This window comes from Camelus dromedarius, chromosome X (genome assembly GCF_036321535.1).
Source record: "Camelus dromedarius isolate mCamDro1 chromosome X, mCamDro1.pat, whole genome shotgun sequence".
Lineage (NCBI taxonomy): Eukaryota > Metazoa > Chordata > Mammalia > Artiodactyla > Camelidae > Camelus > Camelus dromedarius.
In genome coordinates, this window is record NC_087472.1 from 6,177,426 (window position 1) to 6,187,673 (window position 10,248).

A 10,248-nucleotide genomic window follows, 5' to 3' on the forward strand; every position below is an offset into this window, starting at 1 on the left:
CAAAACTTATGATACAACTAAAACACTTTTAGATGGAAATTGAGTTGTCAAGACTTATATTAAAAGAAAGATTTCAAATCAATAACCTAATCTCCACCTTAAGAAATAAGAAAACAAAGAGCAAAGTAAACCCAAAGCAGTCAAAAGAAAGGAAATAATACAGATTACAGTAGAAATGAATAAAACGGAAAGCTGAAAAAAAGAGATCAGTGACACCATAAGTTAGTTCTTTGAAAAGACCAACAAAATTGACAAAATTTTAACTGCATTGACAAGCAAAAAAGAGAAAAGACTCAAACTATTAAAATAAGAAATGAAAGAGGGAACATTACTACCCATCTTACAGAAATAAAAAGGGATATAGAAATAAAAGAATACTATGAACCTACAGCCAGCATAGTACTCAACGGTGAAAAACTCAAAAGCTTCCCACTAAAATGTGGGACAAGACAAGGATGCCCACTATCACCACTCCTATTAAACATAGTCTTAGAAGTCTTAGCCACAGCAATCAGACAAGAGAGAGAAATAAAAGGGATCTAAATTGGAAAAGGAGAGGTAAAAGTGTCACTATATGCCAATGACATGTTACTATATATAGAAAACCCTAAAAGGTCCACACAAAAACTACTAGAGCTGATCGAAGAATTCAGCAAGGCAGCAGGTTACAAGATTAACATTCAAAAATCAGTTGCATTTCTTTACACTAATGATGAATCAACAGAAAAAGAAAGTAAAGAAACAATCCCCTTTAAAATAGCACCCAAAGTAATAAAATATCTGGGAATAAATCTAACCAAGGAGGTGAAAGAATTATACACAGAAAACTATATACCATTGATGAAGGAAATTAAAGAAGACTTTAAAAAATGGAAAGATATCCCATGCTCTTGGATTGGAAGTCAGTATTGTTAAAATGGTCACACTGCCCAACGCAATCTACAGATTTAATGCAATCCCTATCAAATGACCCAGGACATATTTCACAGAACGAGAACAAATCATAATAAAATTTATATGGAACCATCAAAGACCTAGAATTACCAAAGCATTACTGAAGAGAAAGAAAGAGGCTGGAGGAATAACTCTCCCAGACTTCAGACAATACTCTAGAGCTACAGTCATCAAGACAGCATGGTATTGGTACAAAAACACACATATGGACCAATGGAACAGAATAGAGAGCCCAGAAATGAACCCACAAACTTTTGGTCAACTCATCTTCGACAAAGGAGGCAAGAATATACCATGGAATAAAGACAGTCTCTTCAGCAAATGATGCTGGGAAAACTGGACAGCAGCATGTTAAACAATGAAGCTAGAACACTCCCTTACACCATACACAAAAATCAACTCAAAATTGATCAAAGACTTAAACATAAGACAAGATACAATAAACCTCCTAGAGGAAAATATAGGCAAAACATTATCTGACATACATCTCAAAAATTTTCTCCTAGAAGAAATAAAAGCAAGAATAAACAAATGGGACCTAATGAAACTGACAAGCTTCTGTACAGCAAAGGAAACCAGAAGTAAAACAAAAAGACAACCTATGGAATGGGAGAAAATTTTTGAAAATGAAACTGACAAAGGCTTGATCTCCAGAATATATAAGCAGCTCATAAGACTTAATAAGAAAAAAATAAACAACCCAATCCAAAAATGGGCAGAAGACCTAAACAAGCAATTCTCCAAGGAAGATATATGATCAATAGGCACATGAAAAAATGCTCAATATCACTAATTATCAGAGAAATGCAAATCAAAACTACAATGAGGTATCACCTCACACCAGTCAGAATGGCCATCATTCAAAAATCCACAAATGACAAATGCTGGAGAGGCTGTGGAGAAAAGGGAACCCTCCTACACTGCTGGTGGGAATGCAGTTTGGTGCAGCCACTGTGGAAAACAGTATGGAGATTCCTCAAAAGACTAGGAATAGACTTACCAGATGGCCCAGGAACCCCACTCCTGGGCATATATCCAGAAGGAACCCTACTTCAGGATGACACCTGCACCCCAATGTTCATAGCAGCATTATTTACAATAGCCAAGACATGGAGACAGCCTAAATGTTCACCAACAGATGACTGGATAAAGAAGAAGTGGTATATTTATACAACGGAATACTACTCAGCCATAAAAACCGACAACATAATGCCATTTGCAGCAACATGGATGCTTCTGGGGAATGTCATTCTAAGTGAAGTAAGCCAGAAGGAGAAAGAAAAATACCATATAAGATCGCTCGTATGTGGAATCTAAAAAAACAAGCAAACAAACAAAGCATAAATACAAAACAGAGATAGACTCACAGACATAGAATATAAACTTGTGGTTGTCAAGGGGGTGGGGGGGTGGGAAGAGATAGACTGGGATTTCCAAATTGTAGAATAGATAAACAAGATTATACTGTATAGCACAGGGAAATAGATACAAGATCTTATGGTAGCTAGCAGAGAAAGGAATGTGACAATGAATATATATATGTTCATGTATAACTGAAAAATTGTGCTCTACACTGGAATTTGACACAACATTGTAAAATGATTATAAAGCAATAAAAAATGTTTAAAAAAAAAAGAAATAAAAGAATACTATGAACAATCATATGCCAATAACTTAGACAACTTAGATGAAAGGGATAAATTCCAAGAAAGGTACAAATCAGCAAAACTCAAGAAGAAATAAAAAAATCTATACAGACCTTTTAAAAGTAGAGATTAAATTAGTAATTTTAAAACTATCCCCAAAGAAAAGCCCAGATCCAGATGGCTTCCCTGGGTTTTACAATGTCTTTCAAACAATATAAGAAGAGGAAACACTTCCTAACTCATTCTGAGGCCATTATTACTCTGATATCAAAACCAGACATAGATATTACAATAAAGAAAACTAAACCAATATCCATTATGAATACATTCACAAAAATCTTCAACAAAACACCAAACCCAGCAACATATAAAAAGGCTCATATACCAGCACCAAGTGGGACTTACCTGAAGAATGCAAGGTTGGTTCAGCATGTGGAAAATCAATCAGTGTAATCACCATATCATAAAATCAAGGGGAAAAACCACATGATTATCTCAATAAACACAGAAAAAGCATTTGACAAAATCTAACACCTTATCAACAACAACAAACTAGGATTGAAAGGAATCTTCCTCAACTTGATAAAGGGCCTTTAGGAATACTGCACAGCTAATTCATACTTAATGATGAAAGACTGGATATGTCTCCTAAAGATCAGGAGCATATGTTTTCATCTCTCTTGAGTATATGCCTAGAATATACTTGGAATTTCTGGGTCATATGGTGCTACTATGTTAAACATAGCAATATATGAAGGTTCCAATTTCTCCAAATCTTCATCAACATTTGTTATTTTCTGTCTTTTTGATTGTAGTCATACTAGTGGTTGTGAAGCAATACTACATTCTGGTTTTGATTTGCATTTCCACAGTGGTTGCTGAGATTGAATATCTTGTGTTTATTGGTTAATTGTATATCCACTTGACATATTATGTTTTAATTCAACACAATCTGCATTAATTGTGCATTTGTCAATAAACTTCAAATGAGAAAATTCTTTTTTCCAATTATGAAGTACATTACCCTAAAAAAATACATTTCTTGATCTCACCACCCGCCCCCTCCCCCCACCACCTGTCAACTACTGCTTGATTTCTTTGTTCCTCTCTGAAGCAAAATCTCTCAAGAGTTGCCTGTATCTGTTGTCTCTAACTCCTCTACTTAAGTCTTTCTTAAACTCATTCAAAGTAGGCTTTCACTCCTTCCACTCCATCACACTGCTCTCATCAGGTCTACAATGACCCCATATTGATAAGCCCTCAAGTCTAAGCTCTCATCTTATTGACCTATCAGAAGTAATTGACCATGGATCACACCTTTCTCCTTTCCTCTCTTGACTTCCAGAACACCAAACACTTTGGGCTTCCCTCCTACCTCACTTGACACTCGCAGTCTTCTTTGCTGGTTCTCCTCTTTTTCCCTACATCAATTTTGGCATGCCCAAGGATTAGTCTTTGGCACACTTCTTTAACTATGTGATTCATTCTAACTGTGGTTTTAAATATAATTCCCAAACTTTTATCTCCAGCCCTGAACTCCTGACATATATCCAACAACCTACTCGACAGCTCCACTTGAATATCTAATAATCATCTCAAATTCAACATGGCTAATTCGTGGTCGTCCCCTCTAACTTGCTCCTTCTGCAGCCTTCTCTGTATCTGTACTGACAGCAATTCCATCCTTCCAGTTTTTCCTGGATTCCCGTCTTTCTCTTACACCTCACATCCAATCAGTCAGGAAATCCTATCAACATTTCCTTTAAAATATCCCCAGAATCAGACCATCTTACCACCACTTTTCACCTTGCTTCCAGGCTGGTTTGAGCTACCTACATTGTTGCAAGAGGCTAATAACCGGTGTCCCTGCTTCTCCTCTTGGCATTCTACAATCTGTTATCAACACAACCCAAGTGAATCTATTAAAACACAAGCCAGGTCCCATCTCTCCTCTTCTCAAAACCCTGCACCAGCTCTCCTGTCAGAGTGAGAGCCCAAGTCCTCACCATGGCCTGCAAGGTCCTAGCTATCTTCTGGCCCCAACCACCAAGCTCACCTCCCCACCTTATCGCCTTCCCCTCCTCTCTGAATCAGTCACTCAGGCCTCTTTGCTGTTCTGTAAACATGCCAGAGACATTCTTGCCCTGGGGCCTTTCTTTGCTCTAGCTGTCCCCTCTGCTAGAAAGCACTTCCCTTAGTTATTAGCTCAGCTAACTCCTTTATATCCTTCAAATCTTTCCTCAAATCTTCCCTGCTTAATGAATTCTACCCTGACTATTCAACAGTGCTATCTCTGCCTCCCCTCAATACCACTCTGAACTTCTCTCCTTCTGGTCTTTTACTTTTTTTCCACAGTGTTTATGACATTCTAACATACCATATAGTTTACTTATTATACCTATTGTATATACCTATTGTATCTTCCCTGTCTTACCTCTGTCCTCACTTGAATGTAAGCTCCCTGATGGCAGGGCTCTTTATTGTGTACCATAATGTATCTCAAGTATCCAGAACAATGCCTGGAATATAGAAGGTGCTCAATAAATACATATTGAGTGAATAAACAAATCTTCTCTAGTTCTTCCAGAAGGAGTCACTGCCACTGCTGCTCTTCTTCCTGAGAAACTTCTTTGCTCAGGATGTTGTCTTCCAGTGCTTCCAACCTGCAGCTTCCATTCAGGCCTCACTGCACTTAATGCTATGTTCCAAGGAACAAACAAAAGAATGCTCTTCTCTCCATAGGACTCCAGCCTAGTCTACGGGTCCAGTCAGAGGAACAGGCACTCTGTTCACCCATCTATCAGCAAGATTCTGCCTCCAAGGGTCAGACATAAACCAAACCAGGCCCCAAGCCCTAGGTAACAAGCCTATGAAAATGGATGCCTACATATGTCAGAATTTTAATTTTTACTCAGATACAAACTTCTGCTACATATAAACTGAAGTGATTGGATGAGACAATTTTTGGACTTCTCTATTTCTCAGTGTTCTTGTTACATTTAAACTTGGCTTAAACAGTTAAGGTCCATTTTTCAATGTACTAATTTTTAATGCTCATTTCCAGTATGCTCCTCTATTTTAAAAAATTGTAATTCAAATTGCCTAAAAGCTGTTCTTTGAGCTATTTTATCATGAACATGCATCCCATGTCTGTCTATACTGGGTGAAAGATGACATTCTGACTGATCGATCATTCAACTCATTAAGTGACTTTTTTCACCGTCCAGTAATCAACTGGTCATTTGATCTGTCTAAATAAAACAACTGTAGAAGAATGTTTTAGAAGGCCATTTCTCTAACTGCAGCAAGACACTGTGGCCTATATAAAAGTGAAAATGAATATGCTCTTAAGGCTATATTTAGCTTTCCATTGTCTAACGCATTATTTGACTAGGCACACAGGTGTCAGTCAGCCCAAATCTCTTCTCCCAGCCTTGGTACTCAACTAAGACAAAGTAGACAGAATATCTGGGGGTTATGTTGGTTTTTCCTGGGAGATGCTAATCTACATGACCTATTTTTTGTTGTTATTCTGTATTTTTAAAAAATTTTTATTTTGAAATAATTCTAAATTCATGGAGAGCTGCAAATAGAACAAAAGGGGGTCCCACATATTTTTCACCCAGTTTCCCCCAGTGGTTACATCTCACATAGCTACAGTACAAGCTGATACTAACATAGTATCAACTATACTTCAATTAAAAAAAAAACCAGGAAACTGACATTGGTACAATGTGTGTATACAGTGCTGTGTCATTTTATTACATGTGTACACTCATTGTTACAGTCACCACAATCCAGATATGGAACTACTCCATCACCACAAAGATCTACTTATGCTACTCCTTTATAGTTGCACCCATCCTCCTCCTCTCTACATAACCTATTTTTAATTATTTAAGGAACATACTGTCTCAGACAGGATTTCCCTATTTTGATGCACTTATATCTAAAAATTCCAAGAACAGATCTTCATCATTTTCATGATCAAGAAATCCCTGACAACTCATCAAAGCTGTTTTGGGCTTGGCCTCAGAGCTATTGGTTTGCTTAATTAACATAAAAAATCTGAGATATATTAGAGCCTTTCTAGGAATAGTTAACATTCAAATACGTTTTAGTTAACTTGTTCTATTCTTGCCCTGGTTAAAGGATGGATTTAAAACAATCCCCTTAGTAAGCGATTGTTTAAAATGCCTGCTCCAATGACCTAGTTACATGCTCAATAAGACAATGCAATCTGGATCCATGGCTCTGAGGAATAACATTTGCTCACTGTCTCTCTCCAATATGAGAGAAGAGTCACATAATGTGAAAGAAGAGAAAGAGCTATGGGTCACAAGTGTTTAAAATACAAACTCTCTCATTACAATGAAAACATTCCCTCCATGTTACCCCTCCCAATCTTCACCATTTTTCTTCTCCAGCCCTACCATCCTTCCCCCTTTCCAGCTGCTCACCCTATAAGATTTCTTTTCCCTCCATCCACAGTAATCCCCTCTGAAAAACACTAAAGTCAATTCTACCTGCAGAAGTTCTGCTAGCTATCTCAAAAATTTTCAAAGATATGAATCCATGACATATTTTTTCTATTAGTACCCAACTATACATAGAGTTGGGTAGGTCTGATTTTTTCAGTCTACACATGAATATTTTCTCATTTCATTAAACATTTCAGTATTCTTAATGGCTTAAAAAGGAAAATTCTGGTATAAGCACATATTGAGCTGATGTGGATCCATATCTTATGATAAAAATATCTAGGAATGCTGGATAAACTGTAATACCCAAATAAATTTAAGTATATAGCCTAGCTTAAAAGGAAAGTAAATTTCCAGGGGTCATGAGGGAAGAAAGAAATCAGAACCAGAACTAGAGTGACTATCTCAGGTTTAGCATGGAAAGTCCCGCATCCAGGGAAACCCCTCAGTCCTAGAAAACCAAGACAGAGGCCATTCTTGCCCAGAGAAATAAGTAAGAGGAAGCTGACATACAATCCATTTGCAGGCATTTCAGGCCTGATACGGACTCTAGGGACTGGATCCAATGCTCTTAAGACTCTCCAATTCCAATTGTTCCAATTGTTTGTTGACCTCCTTGGATTTTCTGTGTAAATGATAGTATTTGTATATGCAAATAACAGAGGTTGCCTTTTAGTCATTACAAGTCATTTGTTTTTCTTAAATGATTTATTTGGCTAGACCCTCTAGTATTGTTAAATAGCAGCTGTGATATCAGGCATCATTGCCTTGTTCTTGACCTCAGAGGGAATGCTTCTAACCTTTCTCCATTAGTATGTTTAGTTTACTTTTATAAGGTTAGGGGAGTTCCCTTCTAGTCCTAGTTTGCTAAGATTTTAAAAAATCTTAAATGAGTGATATTTGTCAATTGCTTTCTTCTGCACCTTTGTAGAAAATCCTATTTTTATCCTTCAGCCTGTTAAGGTAATTATATTCCTCTGCATTCCAGCACTGAAACATCCCTGCACTCCTGGAACAAAGCCTACTTAATACATTGTTGGATTCAGTACACAGACACACACACACACACACACACACTTTTAGGATTTTTGTATCCATGTCCTTAAGTTAAACTGACCTCTAGTATTCTTTCCTTGCACTGTCTTCTTCTGGCTGTGGTATCTGTATTACATACTAGCTTCATAAAACTAATAGGCAGCTTTTTCTGTTACTCTACTTTCTGGGACAATTTGTATAAGATTGGAGTTATCTGTTCTTGAAATTTCATAATATTCACCTAAAAAATTAGGGTCTGACTTGGGGAGCAATGAAGGGAAAGTAAAGAGTGCAACTAGAAGCTAAAGTCTAATCACTCTGGCATTTGTAGGCCCTGGCCATATCCTACATTTGCTTTCATATACTGACCCTGCCCAAAGGCCTTTGATAGATTTTTAGTTGTTAAGTTGAACATTGAATTCCACCAACTTTCCAATCACCTTTTTGGCAGTGACAGGGGTGAATATGAGGGAGGGATCCATATAGGATAACTTGGTTTGCCAACTATGACAACTATTTCCCAAGGCATGCACGGGCGTGCAACCTGTGTAGTCACATAGGGCCCAGCTCTTAGAAAGGCCTTGTGTTTGGTTTAATGTTCTGCTGTCACCATCTTGAAATCCTTAATAATTCTGAACATAAAGTCCTGCATTTTCATTTTGCAGTAGGCCTCACACATTCTATAGACAGTTCTGCTATTCCTGAATAGACTTTCATTTTAGTTTCACCTCCCTCTGCTCTATCTTCATCCCTGAAGTTATAACTCATGTACATTTTCTTGGCAAGCCTCTGAGATCTGGGGCAGGCAGCAGCTAAGTAGGATGGTCCACATATTGCAGCTTGGTCTGAGGCTCTAAATTCAGCCTGGCAAACCAGTAGTAGGTATTATCAGTTTCCCAGTCTCCCCAAGGGAAAGTTGTGCATCATTTAGATCACCAGTAGACGAGAAACATTCAGAAAATGCTGTAATGAATCAAATGTGCCTTTATTACACCAAAGAGAAGCTCTTATTTTATGGAGAGCTTCCATTGTTCATGATGGTGATATTAAAGAGAGAGCTTGTCCTCATTTTCCAAGTGACTGAACTTTACATCTATCCAGATTCTCTACCAATGTCTCATTGGCAAGGGATTAAGGTATAAGGATCTTTGTTTCTGACCTTTTGGTGATTCTTGGTTTAAAGTCTCAATGCCCACAGAATTTGGAAGAATGTCCATCACCTCTAGTTTTAGAGCAGTCACCCTAATCAGTTTAAGTTCAGTTTCTGCATCAGAGGTACTTCTCACTTAGCTAGTATCTTTTCATTTGGAACAGATATGATAATGGCTTGAGGGAAATGACTCTGTGACTGTTAAGGTTTGCATGTTAATGACACGCTTATGATCTACCCATCTATCTCTTCCAGGGCTTCATCATCTGTATCAGACACAACTTCGTAGTACATTAGGCATTGGTGTTGGAGACAGCACTCTGAGCAAACTTATTTCCTTCCTACACTTGTGAAGGTGACTTTGGCTTTTAATCTTTAATAAATAACAACCCTCAATTGCTTCAACTTTTCATCTCTGGTCCAGCCTGTATCTTTAATTATTCGACTGTCACTCTGTGCTCACATTCCTTCCCATTACATTACCCATTTAGCGGTAATCTCTGTCAGTATACCCTGCAACCCAGCTTGTAATCTTTAAACAGGGAACAGTTGCAGATGTTCCCCTCTATTGCTTTCAGAGTACTGTTTGTTTCAGATTATGCTTATATTCTTCATAGAATGTAGCAGATTCTGCTAACATCTCAATCTTATAAAGTTTTTGTTTCCTTATGGAGTTGTCTTATTACTTATTTCTACCCAGAGAACTTTCTTCGGTTGTTCTTTTTCATTTAGTTTTCCCTGAATGCAGTTCTTAAAATTTAGATAAGTAGTATCAGATTCTTGGGGGAACAGCTTTAAAAGCAACCACTTGTTTTACTGAACTCGTGATCATTTGTTGTACAGTTTGACTTTTTTCCTAATATTTCAGTTCTCCTTGGAAGTGCTTGTTTGTTCATCATAGCAAAAGTGAAGAACACCACAAAACATCTTTGTTTCTAATCCAATCATTCAATAGGTATTTTATTTGTTGAGCACTTACTAT